The sequence below is a fragment of the Lactuca virosa genome, chromosome 4 (assembly GCF_052849685.1).
Source record: "Lactuca virosa cultivar CGN04683 chromosome 4, Lactuca_virosa_CGN04683_v6, whole genome shotgun sequence".
Lineage (NCBI taxonomy): Eukaryota > Viridiplantae > Streptophyta > Magnoliopsida > Asterales > Asteraceae > Lactuca > Lactuca virosa.
The window spans coordinates 384,587,535-384,603,676 of record NC_136429.1 but is presented as its reverse complement, the minus strand read 5'-3'; positions in this window follow the sequence as shown (position 1 = coordinate 384,603,676).

Below are 16,142 nucleotides of genomic sequence, written 5' to 3'. Positions count from 1 at the left end.
ATTCTTTGAACTTGACTTGCTGTACGAGTGGTTTTCTCAGGAAATCTACTGGGGATACCTCGGGAGGGTTAGGGAAGGATATAGTACCCCTCACATGAGTACTTCGGAGGTTTGAAACGGGAGACAATTCCGAGGTTTGTATCTCGTTTGTCGTTATGAGCAACGAGAGTTTCGTTAGTCGGTCGTTTAAGGCGAAGGGTTTTTACGTGGAATAGGAAATTGGTATGGTGAGGACCAAAACAGTTAACGTCGAATGACGACGTCAGAAATTCTTAGAGTAATGGATTTGAAGTTGATTTGGAAGGAATGATAGTTAGAACGATGAACTATTTTATGTATATGTTTTCAATGCTTTCAGTTTTATCCTTTTTATTACTACTGCGAACATTTTTTATCGCATTTAGCGAGTATTAGCAATATGAGTGTTCTGATAATCGAAAATGATGAACTTTCATAAAATAATCCCTAATAGGTCTTTCTATAATCGCTTGGTGTATACAAGTCATGTGTAATTAAGATTGGAAAGACAGTCGACTGAGTGACTCTGCCCTAAATCCACAACCAGACAAGGAACAAGAAATAAGGCAGAATCACTCACTCTAAGCCTACAAATATTAATTAGAAATGACCCTAGTATATACACTAAGCCATCATAGCTCACCTGCAAGGATCCTTAGTTTTTATATGAATGATGTGTTAATTTATGATATTAAATTTTTAGTTCTCAAATATTTTCCGTGAAAATTCGATGTTTAATTATTGTTGTTTGGAGACGTACCAAAAACCTCAGAACGGTTCCTCGTTGTTTTATCATGTCCTGTTGCTAAATTCCTCCTGCTCTTCCGTCATTTCTCTCAGTTGGACGATCTCTTTTGAAATGTCCTATTTCACCACGTGCATGACATATTTGACTGGTACCAGCATTGGTGGTTGAAGTGATGTGTTGGTCCGGAGTCTTACAAAAATGGTTAGTGTGCCCCTTATTGTTACAATTGTTGCAATGCAACTCTCGACATGCTCCATAATGATGGAAATTGCACTTGTTGCATTTTGGGCGAATTCCAGCATATTGTCGCACTTGCGTTGGTGCTGGAGTGGCAGATGTTGTGGTTGCAGGGGCGACAGATGTTGTGGCCGTAGGGGTTGCCACAAGTTGCTGTCTCTTGGCAAGTCTTTGAGATAATCTATGCTCCTTTTTGTTACAGAACTTTCATTTATTGTTCTTAGGTTTGTGAGTTGGGGTATCGATATATGTAGGAACTTGTCGGTTTCCTTGGTTGTTACTACGATTTGAATTGTCGAAACTGTTTCCGTTTTCGTTTGAGTTGTTGGCGTTGAATTGAGCTATGACAGCTGTTACGGTAACTGTTACGGCGACTTGGAATGTAGCAGAGTCTATATGTAGAATCGGGGTTTCGTTGGTTGGCCAGCTATTTCCATGTGAGGACATGATTCTGTTACATGATGTGAAACAATTTTGTTAATAACTATGATCGTTGCTAGTTGTACTCTATCTATTTATATATACATATAAATTTCTCGTTTTGTTGTACAATTCTCAATGTTTCGACCTACATCCCTATGATGTATTTCTGGTAGAGAGTAGGAATAGGTATTTTATCAAAGTTATGTTTAACCAAATAGAGTATAGATATTGAAATCTTAATTTGATTAAGTTTCATGGGTTTTGGAAGGGAGTATCTCTCTTGATTTTACTGTTACTAGTTGTGACTAAAGGTACGGTAAACTTAACACATAGTGTGAGTAGTGTAGTGTGACAACCGTCAAAATTCGATTCGGTTCTAGATTTGAGTAGACTTAGTTGCACATATAGGCACTACACATAATAAACTTAGTAACTAGAAGCTAAGTTATAACCTACTAGAAACTTGGAAACAATTAGAATCAATGGATAGTGTACTTAGATTTCACATTGATATGTGAATTCTACATCTACTGAGTTGTAGTGACTATCCATATTTGGGTCACTCTTTGACTCGAACAACATTTCATGAATCATATACACACATCATGCACTTGACCTAGAAGTAGAAGTTAGGTCAAAGTCTCATAGAAACTTAAGTCAAAGTTGAAGAGTAGGACTAGTATACTTGATTCCTCAATTTCGCTTGAATCTCGAAACCACTACATAGAATGCCAATAAACCGATAAAATAAGTTACAAACATTATTTATAACTATAAAAGAGTTATAATACCATAAAATAATTTGAAGTCTCAAAGATACAATTCACTTTGATGTCCAAAGATTTATTAAACTCCAAAAACCCTAAAAACCCTAAAACCTAAATTTTATAAAACTTGACATCAAGAATTCTATAAAAATAGTTATGAAACTCATAATATTATCCTAAAACAATTAAATTCAGGGAAATATAATCAAGGAAAATAAAATTTAACTCATTAACATTTACCCTTAATTTATAAATCAAAAATCAAGGTTTATGAATAAAAACTTGATTTTAGTGCACATTTTATATAAAAATTGAGATATTTTATAAAAGAACTTAAATTTTATAAAAGAAAATGAATGAGAAAGGGATATTATACTAAAAAATTTGGATCCCTCTCTCCCCATATCTCTCTCTCACACTCTCATTCTCCAACACACACACATCTCTCTTCTTTCTCTCTCTAGAAAACTCTCTCTACCTTCTCTCTAATTTTTCTCTCCAAACACCACTCCATTCTCTCTTCCACCTCTAAGAACCATGAAATTTTCCAGAAAACAAACCCAAGAACACTCCTCAAACTCGAAATCTTCATCATCTTGTGGTATTGTTGAAGGTAAAATCGATTTCTACTTCACTTTTCCTTCAAGTTTTGCTCTTTTTCTTACACTTTCTCTTTCTTCATCTTCTTCAAACTTGTTTTATTTTTGTTAAAATGGTTTTTAGAACATGATGGATGTGTTTTAACACCATCCATGTATGATAAACAAGGTTGCATGTTCATGATCTTAGTGCAAAAATCGATTTTAAGGATTAAAACATCAAACTCAAGTTAAGAGTTTTTTAGAAACAAAATTTTGTTCATAAATGCATGTATACATTTTGATAAGTTTTAATCTTTTGATCTCTGGAAACATGACTAAAATATGAGTTTATCATGATATATTTAAAATACTTCAAAAGATTTACTCAAGGAAATGATGAAAACTCACTTTTCTAACCAATCATCATGCATGCAATCTGCCAGATTTATTTACCTGACTTTAAACTGTCATATCTCACTTATTTCTTAACCAAAATTCAGGATTCTTTTTCTAAAATATAATATTTTGAGTTAGCTTTCAAACCCATCTGACCTCACTGGAAAATTCAAATATTTCGATTTTTAGCAATTTTTACAAAACTGTTGCTCAATCAGCACCTTTTTGTGAATACTAGTTTTGTATTGCATGTTCAAAGGACTTATTCATCACTAAAAGTCATTAAAAAATTATTTTGAACTCTTAATATCATGTATTAATAGGTACAAAAAGATCTTGATTCAAAAGTCTTTGTAACATGTTGCAAAAATTGTCATAGTAACATCAATAATCTTTACATAAATCACAAGAACCAAGTTTTCCCTATAATTTATTGAGCCTTTAGGCATGGGTTTCAACATCAAAAATAAGAAAACAATTTTTCATTGTTATTAAATTGTATGGAGATGCATTCTGAAAATTTTCAGCTCAATATATATTTTCTTTATTTTTATATGAAAATAATAAGAAAATAGAGTGTTAAATCATATAAAATACTTACACTAGTAAATAAGTTCTGGAAAAATTCTTGGATGATCCTTTAAGTTAATAAACATTCCCCATGAAGTTTCAATGACTTTTGTTACTGTTTAGTATGGTTTTTAATTTTCTTTTTATTTAGCTCTAATAAATCATAAAACCACTTTAGGGAATGTGAAAATATTATTTCTTATTTTTCGCAGCTTGTAGCCTGTATTTAAGACTCAGAAAAATATTTTGGGAATTTTTCAAAATGTATATCTATTTTTCCATGATTTTTGTGTTTATAATGGATTAAAAACAGGAAAAATAGTTTTACTCATCCAAAATTAATAAAAATTTACCAGAAACTCTTATAATATGTTATGATGATAAATAAAAATTTTGATGATTTTTATCTTCTGTATGCTATTTTTCTTCTATTTTCCCAAGATTTAATACACTTAAATATACAAAAATCATAAAAATTGTGTTAAACTTTTTGAAAACACATATTAATAATTTTCCCAGATTATGTACACTGTAAAACAGTTACACAAAAATTATAAGAATTTTTCATGATAATTTACTATTTTTCCATGATTTTATGATTATTCAAGGAATTAAATGGTGAAAAATAGTTAGACAAATCAAAAATTCAAGAAAATTTATCTTAAGGTGTTTGACTTCAATTAAAAATGAAATACAAAGTTTGGGAAAGTTTAGAACTAAATTGATTTCGTTTTGAATATTTAATCATTGGAACACCTCTAAAATGTTAAATATTAACATTTCAATAATGGAAATTTTCCACTTAAATTGTTATATAACAATTGATTCTTTGAAACTTAATTTCCACAGGAAAAATGTTTGTAACTTATCAATATTAAATTTTGACACATTATTGGAATAATTCTATTGTAGTAGTAAGTATACTAGTATTAGATTTCAATTAGAGACTCATTAGTGTGTAACATCGTTGTAGGAAAACGATAGTGGTACGAGTGGAGCGTAGATCAAGGCATCATTTGCATCATCTCAATGCATTGTGAGTATTCACCACTCCCTTTTTTCCGGTTTTTACGTTTTGGGGTGGAAAAGAATGTCCTAAACTATTTATGTTCGTTGTATTTATTTGACTCGTATAAACTTGGTTGCTATATTTTGCATATTGTGAGTATTCACGCACTCCCCTATTTTCAGTTTTTATGTTTTGGGGTGGAAAAGCATGTCCCGGAAAACTATTATTTGAATTCTGTATTTAAATTGATTTGTATCAAACATGATTGCTATTTTATTGCTATGTCTCTCTATGTATGTCTATGCAACACGGAACATGAGAACTTATCGTACTAAGGCACTTCCCTTATCTCTAACCAATAACACTTTGAGCCAATGGTCATTATGGATAGCGCTATTAGGAATTGACAACTCCTCACTCGCCCTATTGCTGGAGTGCATGATACCATATTCATCTATGGAACGATAAGCATAGATCTTGATAGGACTTCAGTCATAGGTTTGGTTGAGACTCATTGTTTGCTCATACACATACAAACTCGTTTCTCGTTATAGCAATAAACTTGTTATTAATTATAGCAATGAACTTTGTTTCTCATTACAACAACGAACTTTTATTACTGAAAACTTATATACATGTTTTAGCAATGAAATTGTTTGCTCCTTGTAGCAACGAAATTGATTGCTTATTTTAGCAATGAAACTTGTTTACTCGTTTGAGTAACGAACGTTATCTTCCATGAGAATATGAATGTTGCATCTTATTTGGGCAACATACCTTATATCTCATGATGACAAAGAACTTTGTTTTTACAAACTTATTTACTCATTTTAACAATATACTTTTATTATTGGAAACATTTATCAAAACTTTGATTTGAATTCATGGCACCAGTATTATTTTGTTTATCTGTGAGTACTCACCAACTATTTTTATAGTTGACGCTCGTTTTACATGCTTTTTCAGGAATCATCGAGTAAGTGGCACTTAGGGGCAGTTCACTTTTAGGAGCATTCGCATGTGTTGTATTTTAATTTACATTGTAATTTCTTTTAAAAGTTGTTCAAACCCATTGTAAATTTGTAATGATTTTTAATACTATGGTTGGTGTTGTCTTTTAACTTTTGCTATGAAACCCTTTGTACTGCCACGCCCTGTGTTTCCGCTTTAGCGGGGTGTGACATGTAGTCACTAACTCACTAAGTTATATTAGTTTCTTAGTTATTAGTGTGACGCATACGATGCTCTCTAGTTTGTTCCTGATAAGGTAAGGTTTGATAATGATCTCTCTAGTGCCTTTCTCTTCATCCGGTCCTTTCTCAGAATCTTCCTAGTGAACCCTCTTTTGGTTATGTCTCGACTCCTCAGTTGATTGTTAGAGATGTCTAAGTGTGTCGGTTGTTCGAGAATGAGAGTGTCTAAATAATTTATTTAATAAAACATTTCGATTTAAAAAAAAACTAATTTTTATGGGGGAGATCCTTACCGGGTCCTTCTATGATCACGCAGTTTATACATATTATATATAACAAAGATCAAATAGACCTTCGAATAAGTGATCATACTCTAAGTCCACAACCAAACAAGGAACATGAAGTAGAGCGAAGATCACAAATTCTAAGTCTATAAAATCTCAATTATATATAACCTTGGGAGCATACACCCCGCAATCATAGACCTGCCAGCCAGGGTCTTTTAGTTTTCACATAAGTTATTTATAGTACCTAAACTACTCCTATAATATTTTAGCTTTACGTTTTGTTCTAGCATTTCTTTTTATATAGGGTTGGTAAGTTTTAGACTTGCTGCAACACCACTATCACTCCCAAACACATGTTGGTCGTATCTCAAATAAATATAGTTGATTAGGCTATATTTATCCCAGATATGATTACATAACTGTCTAGGTTTGATTGTGGTGTCCAACATCCAAATACTTTTCTTTTGTTATTCTTGTGATACTTGTTCTAGTATATATATTTGCATGTATGTATACTTTTATAAAATACTGTTATATTTAAAAGTATAACTCTTGGTCAGAGTGTTTTAGTACCATTGTATTTATAGTTGTATATCTTTTATAGGTTGATATACTTAGTTCACTATAAACAATGCTCTGATAGCAATCTGTCACACCCCCAAACCAGAACGGCGGAAACGTTCGGTGGCGGAGAACGTCATGTACAATATCACAATAATTTTATAATAGTAATCAAAGAAAAAACAACCATCGTATTAATAATATAAAGTTTACATTGTGTTTCAAACATTTCATAATTTACATTAAAACTATAACAAAAGATAAGACGTAAAGCTCCGTCTTCACAACACCTGAGAGGGTACCTGTTTACTAACGTTCCTGAGAATACAAGCGGTTTGAAAAGTGTCAACATTAAAGTTGGTGAGTTCATAAGCGTTTTTGTTACAAAAAGTATATTCTTTGTTCTTTGGAAAAGTTTGCCTGTTCCTCCAGAAAATCCTATATTTTCTTAATGAGTAATATGACCGTAACCGTTCCTTCTGTGATCATTTAGTGAATACAAATTATATATAATACATATCGAATAGACAGTTGAATATGTGGATCTGCCCTATGCCCACAACCAAACAAGGAACACGAAATAAAGCGGAAGTCACACATTCCACTGCATCGGATCTTCATTATATATAACTCTATCGTATTCACCAAGTAATCACATAATTAACATCAACGATCCTTTTTGATATGATGAATGTGTTTCCTTAAGAAAATCCTATATTTTCTTAGTAAAATGGTGACCACATTAGTTCCTTCTACGATCATTTAGTTTATACTAGCTATATATAACTCTGATGTATAAAGTAAGGAATTATAGAATTAACCATTACAGGTCCTTTATGTTATACTTGTTTGTAAATAAGTGTTGAACCTTTTGTAAATATGTTCCTAGTTCAACTTACTCTATTGTAAAACATTGTTTTTCAGTAATAATTGTATTTGTTTTCAGAAAGTTAAATCGAAAATTGTTTTTACCTTTAAAATAACAATGTTTATCATAGAAAATCCTATATTTTCTATAAAACCGATTTGTAGTCTTAATCATTCGAAGACCAAAAAAAACAAGTATAATTACTATACTTAGTTTAATGACACTTAGTTTTATTTATAAGTAAAACTAGCTGAAGATGTGTTTGCCCTGAAAACTCAACGCGACGATACTACCCTCCTATGATCACTTAGTACATACGAGTCGTATATAACTGAGATCGAACAGCCAGTTGAATGGGTGAATCTGCCCTAAGCCCACAACCAAAAGTATATTACTACGTAAATATATCGTTCTTTTCTCCTTGTGAGTTCTTATAACCATACTAATATGACAGATATCCTAATACGACGTGAATCAGACGTCAATATCGTTAATTACGTTTGTCACCCGTAGACCTGCCGGTCCAACTGTAGCTAACAGTCGAGGTGCAGGATTCTCAGTCCCGTATAGATCTATACATAAACTCACGCTCACCCTCCAGGAGACTCTGGTCTATAAGGCTAGACTTCCCTTGGTACTTAGGTAAGTACACGAAGACGTGTCTTACAATTAGCTTCAACGAATTTACAAGTACTAATGCAGAAACCTTTCTATAAATAACATGTAATTTTGTAAATAGTTCCCTTTGTTCCATAAACTATACTTATTATAGTTTATAAGTTTATTTCCATGTTTTAACCTGGACTTTGTAAAATAGTTCATATGATCCATAAACTATACCTATTATAGTTTATAAGTTTATTTCCATGTTTTAACAAGTTTCACGTTTAAATACATATTAGTGGTAAGGAAAACATAATAAGTAAATCAATGTTTTTAAACACAAAATATCTTGTGTTTTACTTGTATTCCCCTACTCCCTAAAATCATCAAAAAAGCTTGGAAAAATATGGGGGTATGAACTCACCTTATGTGCGGTTTTGACTAGATATCGATATGAAAGCGGTGACCTTCGGGCTTTAATACCGGGAAAAGATGTCGTTTCCTACTAGATTTAAACACATAATAATATGTGTGAATGTGATGAAACTACAACTTATATGTTGAATAAACACCAATAATTGAAGAATACTCACCAACACTTAATTCTACTTTGAGATGAAGACCTCCTGGCACTTGAATTTGAAAGAATGAAAGAAAATGGGTTTGCTAATTTGAGAGAGAATGGTAATGTTTTTGTTCACTGGATGTGTAGAATGTCACACCCCAACACCAAGAACGGCGGAAACGTTCTGGGGTGGAGGACGTCATGTACAGTATCACAACAATGCATAATAGTAAAGACAAGTAACAACATCCATTGCATTAATATAATAATTGTAATACAAGCGTGTTTTGTATAGTTGGTAAGACACCAAAAGTATAATCAAAATAAAAGATGAGTCTTGTATGTACTCCATCTTCTCAAAAGCTTCATCTGTACCTGTCTACTGATGACCTGAGAATAAAAGTTATTTTGAAAGCGAGTATCAGCATAAAGCTGGTGAGTTCATAAGTATTTAGTGTCATTGTTTGTATAAAATGTTAATAACAATGTAGTGTAGTAATTGTTTTCAAATGTTTTGTAATTAGTTTACTCCCTAGAAAGCCCTATGTTTTCCAGTAAAAAGGTAGTCTTCTACCAAGACCCGATTGTTCGTATAATTGTTCTTTTGTAAAATGTAAGAATTTTTCCCTAGTGAAACTATCAGTATGAACGTATAGTTTTTGACTTCACTCAGATAATATGATTACCAAAATATGTGTAATAGGGAAAATAGTGTTTCACCCTAGCAGTATCACTGCTAACTAATAGTAATGAAAATGCAGACTCCAGGTAGTATTAAATGTACAATACACCTCGGGGAGTCCGTTTTACCTTTAATTCTTAATAAGTTAATTTAAGGTTTGAATGTGAACTCGTATGTAACCATGCTGATCGACGGCTGAATAACTGATGACCCTCTAGGTCATATGTAGAAGTGTGACATTTTGTCACTCCTAGGCCTTATCGGCTCGGACTGTAGCTAGCAGTCGGGATGTGGGAGTGTCTGTCCCGTATAGATCTATACACATAATGCCCGCTCTCCGTCAAGGAGACTCTGGTTACACGGTGATACCACTATGAAGTGTCGTATCGAGAAATAGTATGTCACATTCTGTTTTAGTATTTAATGTTTGTATAATGCATAGTATGTTCTCTTGTATAGTGTATAGTATGTTCTGTTACTCAATGTTGTACTTATATAGTGACTCACAAATGTATTGACTCTTGTATGGGTCGTTGTAAATAGTAGTAGTGAGTAGTAATCCCTTAACTATACCTATAATAGTTAAATAGTAAGTTTGTTTGGATGCCTTTGTTACACAAAGGTACTGAACTGAATTGAAAAGCTTTATATCCAACACACACACACATATATATATATATATATATATATATATATATATATATATATATATATATATATATATATATATATATATATGATATATATGATATATAACTAAGAATTCAACGACATTCGGACAAATAACAGGATACCCTAAGTCCACAACCAAACAAGGAACAGGAAGTAAGGTGAGCTATCAGTCCTAAGTCCTTCAAGTCTTACTTATATAAATATACTGGTGTAGATATGGATTTGAAAATATTGCAAGTATAAAAGAGTTGAAACAGTTTTAGAATCTAAAGAGTTTAAATAAAAAGGTTTGAAAGCTTGAAAATCCATAAGTTTGATAGCAATTTGAAAGTAGTAGTAAATCTTTCTGTTTATTCTTGTTATTAATCACATGTGATTAAAACAATAACTAGAAGTGTTCAACTTGTATTCCCCCCCCCCCCATAAAAGCATTTAAAATCATTTAAACGGTTAATTAAGGGGTATGAACTCACCTGCAGTGAGTGGTTTGGATGGAAGTGTCGGGTAGGATGCTAGGTGTCAAGTGAGGACTTGAACACACACATGGATCCTATGTAACATAAATGTATTTAATTAGTCATTTAACAACTAATTTATCAAGTAAAGACTTCCAAATGCATGAAAACACTTTGTTTCAAGTGCTAGGGGTGCTAAAGGGTTGCATCTAAGAAGAGTATGGCCTCACATTGGAGTTTACTTCTCAATTGGTAGCCCTATATGTGTTTACGGTTTTTGGTCAAAACCCCCATGAGTTTACGGCCGTAAACTCATGGTAATTGGCACATTTGCGTGATTGAAGGTCTTATACTCCTCAAGGAAGTGTTCTAGGTTTGAATCAAAGGCTTAGGAAGGGTTTTGGGCACAAAATGGCCCATCTTTGGAGTTTACGGTCCTTGGACCACTCCTTGGGAGTTTACGGTCATAAACCCATGAGTTTATAGCCGTAAACTCATGGTCACTCCTTCCATTTCGTGTTTTGTGGTTCCTAGTTCATTGATGCAAGGTTCTAGTCCAATATCCAAGCCTTAGAATGTGTTAGGGGCACATAAACACCATTAGATGGTGTTTACGGTTCAAGGATATCCCTTGACCGTAAACACAAGTGTTCTTGAGGGTTTTTGATGTTCTTCCATGATTTAACATGTATACTAAGCAAACAACTAGTTAGGAGGAGTGTACTTACTTATAGGAAGCTTGAAAGGCTGTTTAAGGGCCAAAAACACTAGTGTGTGTTCTTGGTGTTTTGAAGAACACTTGAAGATCTAAGTAAAAATGAAGGATCCATGGATGAAATGATGTATAAACACTAGATAGGGTGTTATAACAACAAAAGAAGTGAAGAAAAACTTACATTTTGGAGGATTTGGAAGAAGTGTGTGATGATACTTCAGAGAAAAGTGGTGGGTGTTCTTGAACTTGAAGGTGTAAAGTGAGGAAGTGAGGGAATAAGGGTACACTCATGCCTTAAGCATGAGTTCATGGTCAAAAGGGAGTTTACGGCCCAAACTCCCAAAGTTTGGCCGTAAACACCTTGTTAAGGTGTTAAAATGTTACATTGTTACACCTTATTCATAACGATACTTCCTTTTATTTATTCGTTTGACGAAAATAAAATAAAACACCCAAAAGGACTTTAAACCGGCCAAAAATTATACTAAAATAAATTTGACTATTATTTGAAGTGCTTGACTGTAGAGTTTATACAAATGAGAACTTCGGGTTGTCACATAGAATGAAAGAAGGATCTTATATTTGAAGTAACTTAAGTATGAAGGAACTCATGAGGCGGTTGCATGTAAGGTTTACGGAGTAATCACATTGGGAAGTTAACATTGGATAAGATTATGAAGATATTTGATGTTCACGGTTTGACTTTCACTAGTAAATGGTGTTCACGGTTTGACTCCTTAAGAGGGTTCACGGTTTTGCTTTTATTCTAATTGGAGTGCACGGTTAGAATCTTCAAATCCAAGAGATGTTCACGGTTTGGTCCCAACTAAGAACACCCTTCTTGTTTACTATATTGGACCGTGAACACATCTTCTAGATGTACTTGAACCGTAAACTCATTTTTCTATAAATCTAAGATCGTGAACTATATGCTAATCTATTCCTAGGCTGTAAACTCCATTGTGGTGGGTTATTTTATGGCTTAAACATTAGTCCTTTAACTTATATTAACTTATACTTGCTTAACGCAAATTAGTTTCCAATCTATTCTTAGTTACTAGTTTATAAACATGTCCTAATGGCCATAGGGGATACAATGCACCAAGGATTGCAATGTAGTTTACACTAGTACTTGGTTAGGGTTTAGACCATGCTAGGTCTCAAATTTTGAGTTGTGACAGTTCCTTACATAAAATGAGTGTCACTCATTTCCTCATAAAGGAAAGACAACTCATTACACACATACAAAGGAATAAACCCTCATGAAATCCAAGAGTCACTTTGCACCCTAACAGTGTGGGGTGTGTCACACCTATTAAGAGGCGCCCCACATCTTTTATGAATAATTATAGATTCTCAATTTTTTAGCAAATTCGTTAAATAGCTTCCTGCTTCGTCACGTCCTTCTACTTGCTTATTGACTATAAAAACCTTGATTAAAGAGTGGAAAAACATAATCGACACTCAGATGCTACAATTAAAGATTTGAGAGATAAGATGAAACTGATAACAAATTTAGAAGGTTTTGAGTCGCCGAACGTTTGAGTTAATGTTGAGCTATATCTCTTGTAGTCAACAGAAAGAGACTGGAAATTTAAACTTTATAAAATGATGTGTCAAACCAATTTGATGTTGGTATATGATTGTCAGTGTTACAATCATTGACCAACACCTCTCACTTTAGCGTTAAGTTTTCTTCTGCTACAAGGTTCTAGATATGATATCACCGTGATAAGATCTTTTTAAATGTATTATATATATCTAATTCCTGATATGTAGGGGTTGATCTAGAATATATTTATACGTACTATATAATCATGTATAAGTGTTCATCTTATTGTAGCTTAGTAACCTAATAGCCGATTTGTTTACCTTTCTATTTGTGAGAAAGTTTTCTTAGTGAAAACATTTAATCGAAATCTCTTTTCGATTATGCCTTATGAAAATTCTTGTTCTTATTTTTGTTGTCATTGCTTGTTTGTTTCATTACAATCATACAACTGTATTAGAGAAGGTTCCTTTGTTTCATAAAGAAATGTCATATTGCACCGGATCCCCTAAACATACTATTGCGTGACAACCATAGCCAAGTAAGTGGGTTTGCATGCACCACATGAAAATGTGGACTTGGAAAGTTCCTTCACATTTAGGTCTGGTGTTTTGAGGTCTTTCGTTAAATAAGATACCAATGAGCAAATTGAATCGAGATTTGAGAAGTGTTCCATTGTATTGTATTCACTAACGACTTTTGATATTAGTTTTAAATACCCATGGGAATGTGGTGCTTGTATCTCAGAAGGAGTGTTCCATGAGAGAGGAGCATATACATTTTAAGAAGTTAGTGTGAGTCTGTGACCTTGAAGAAATTCGAGACTTGACCAAAAATGACCATATAGTTAGCACTAGCTCTCAAATTGAGGTTGAAATACCATTTGAGTCAAATGACACTGCGTTACTTCTTCATAGATCTAGTAGAGTTAGTGAACCTCCCGATTTTTATGAATTTTTTCTAACTATGGAAGGTGACACGTTGGTTGGTGATAAAACACTGATTACTTTAGATGAGCTGAGAACTGTTGGGTTTTGAGCATTCTAACACTCCTAAGTGTACATGCAACCCTAAATACCTTGGATCTATGTTTTATCAATTATACATGCAAATAAGACTATTCCAAGGTATTACCCTATCTAGCATACAATCTTTGATACTTGGGTAATAAAACAAGTTAGAAGACATACCTTTTTATGTAGCTTGATTCCTTGATGCTTAAGAGCCGACTGCCCCAAGTGTGACACCTCAAATGGTTCACACAACACCATTAACATTTGGAATAACTAAGGAATAAATGATACTTGATTTACATCTCATAAAATCGGTTATGCCCTCACAACTATGAACTAGTCATTTTTTTCTTAGCCACCATTTTATGCACCATTGGACTCTTTATATCGTGTAGAGGATTAGGGTTAAACCCTAATACCCATGACCTTTTATTTCCATAGGATCCATGGGTTAAAGCTCCATGGACTATCCATGAAAGCTTAGCCCAACCTAAATGAACTTGGCCCACTACACATATATATATATCTAAGAGTCCATATTTAATTAGTTCCTTTTGATCACTTAATTAATTATAAATTAATCCTTGATCATAACTAATTAAATAATATGATTATATATTAATATATTAGAACTTATAATATATTAATATAAATCAGTAGTTTCCTTATTTTTTCTCATCTTGTCTATCCAATTGTCCCGATGCCATGCAACCCAAATGGACCATGCCAAGTCGGGTCAAGTACATACCAAATATAGTTATGGACTTAGACACTAATCCAATAGTCTCCCACTTGGATAAGTCTAAAACTATTATTGATTATGACTTCAAGAACCAACTGTCAATCGTAGCTCTTTAAGCCGCTGTCGAACTCTGACGTTGTAACTGAACTCTGATCTCATCAATGACTTGTCCATTAGATAAGGGATCATATATTCCTCCATTCTAGATATCATATGGACTGAGACATGGATTATAAATCATTCTCTCTGTCCATTTGTTGTTTCCCGATTTCCGATTTATGACTACTGACTAATTGAACAAATCAAATCAGTCCAGGCCCGACCGAGCACTTACATTTGTCATCACTAAATCATCGAGGGGCCCACATATATCGCTTTTATCCTGAAGGTAAAAGGAATGGATAAACTTCGACTCATATGGGTTGTTCTACTACTTGTTGAATCATACACAAAAGCACGTTTTATAACATCGAGTTACCAATGTGTTTTCGCGCAATCAATGTACAACGAACTCATAGTAACAACTCATATCTCTAGGTTTAAAGAATATAAGATATTATCTTCTCATGATCACTCGTGATAAAATACATGAAGTGATTCAAATGAGCGCGGGTTGAATCCAATACTCAGAACTTATGAGCAGTCATGAGTGTTGTAGCACCTCTTTTCTACGTCCAACATCTTAGACATCTACAAGCCGACTGTGGATGGTTTGAATAACTTAGTCATTCGGAAGAGTGACCTAGTATGGTATCAAAACCTATGAATATAAATAGAACACTTTTTATTTATAACCATACTGATTACTCATTATTCATTGTTTCGGTTTTATCAACTTTATACTTGAATTAAAAACACTAGTTGTCCCATGCTCCAAGCATGTACACTATGTTCTTCTAAACAATAGCTTTGCCATACACCAAGTATGCACTCTATGTTTGTCTATGATCTTTACTTTGTGAACTAGATCGATTGAACATAATTTCAATGATTCTCTTTTCACACTCCCAAATCCTTATCAAAAATGTAAGAATTCCAAATTCCTATCATTTACCGAAATCTGTTAGATTTTAAACTTATATGCATTGATCCTCTTGTAATGATTATGCACAAAGTCACAAAGACATGTCAACAGACATTATAGAGTATTCCAATGGAGATCAACTCCGTGGAAATATCCTTCTTGCATTAAGTTTTTTCTAATCTTACCCAAAATGAATAACTCCCACCTATGGAAACATTTCCATATTCCCATTTTGACTATCACTTCTGAACAAGAGTTGCCGCTTTTCAGAATATATCAATATGGTCCTTCCAAAATTAACACTATACTTCCAACTGTCCCTGAGCAACCAATCTTTGGTAAACTTTATATTGTCCTCGACAATTGCTTAATCAAATTAGTCACATCAAATTCTAGACTTTTCCCCTCTTAATGCCCTGAGCATTTGGAAAATTTAGAAAGGATGAATATTATTGCACATGCAA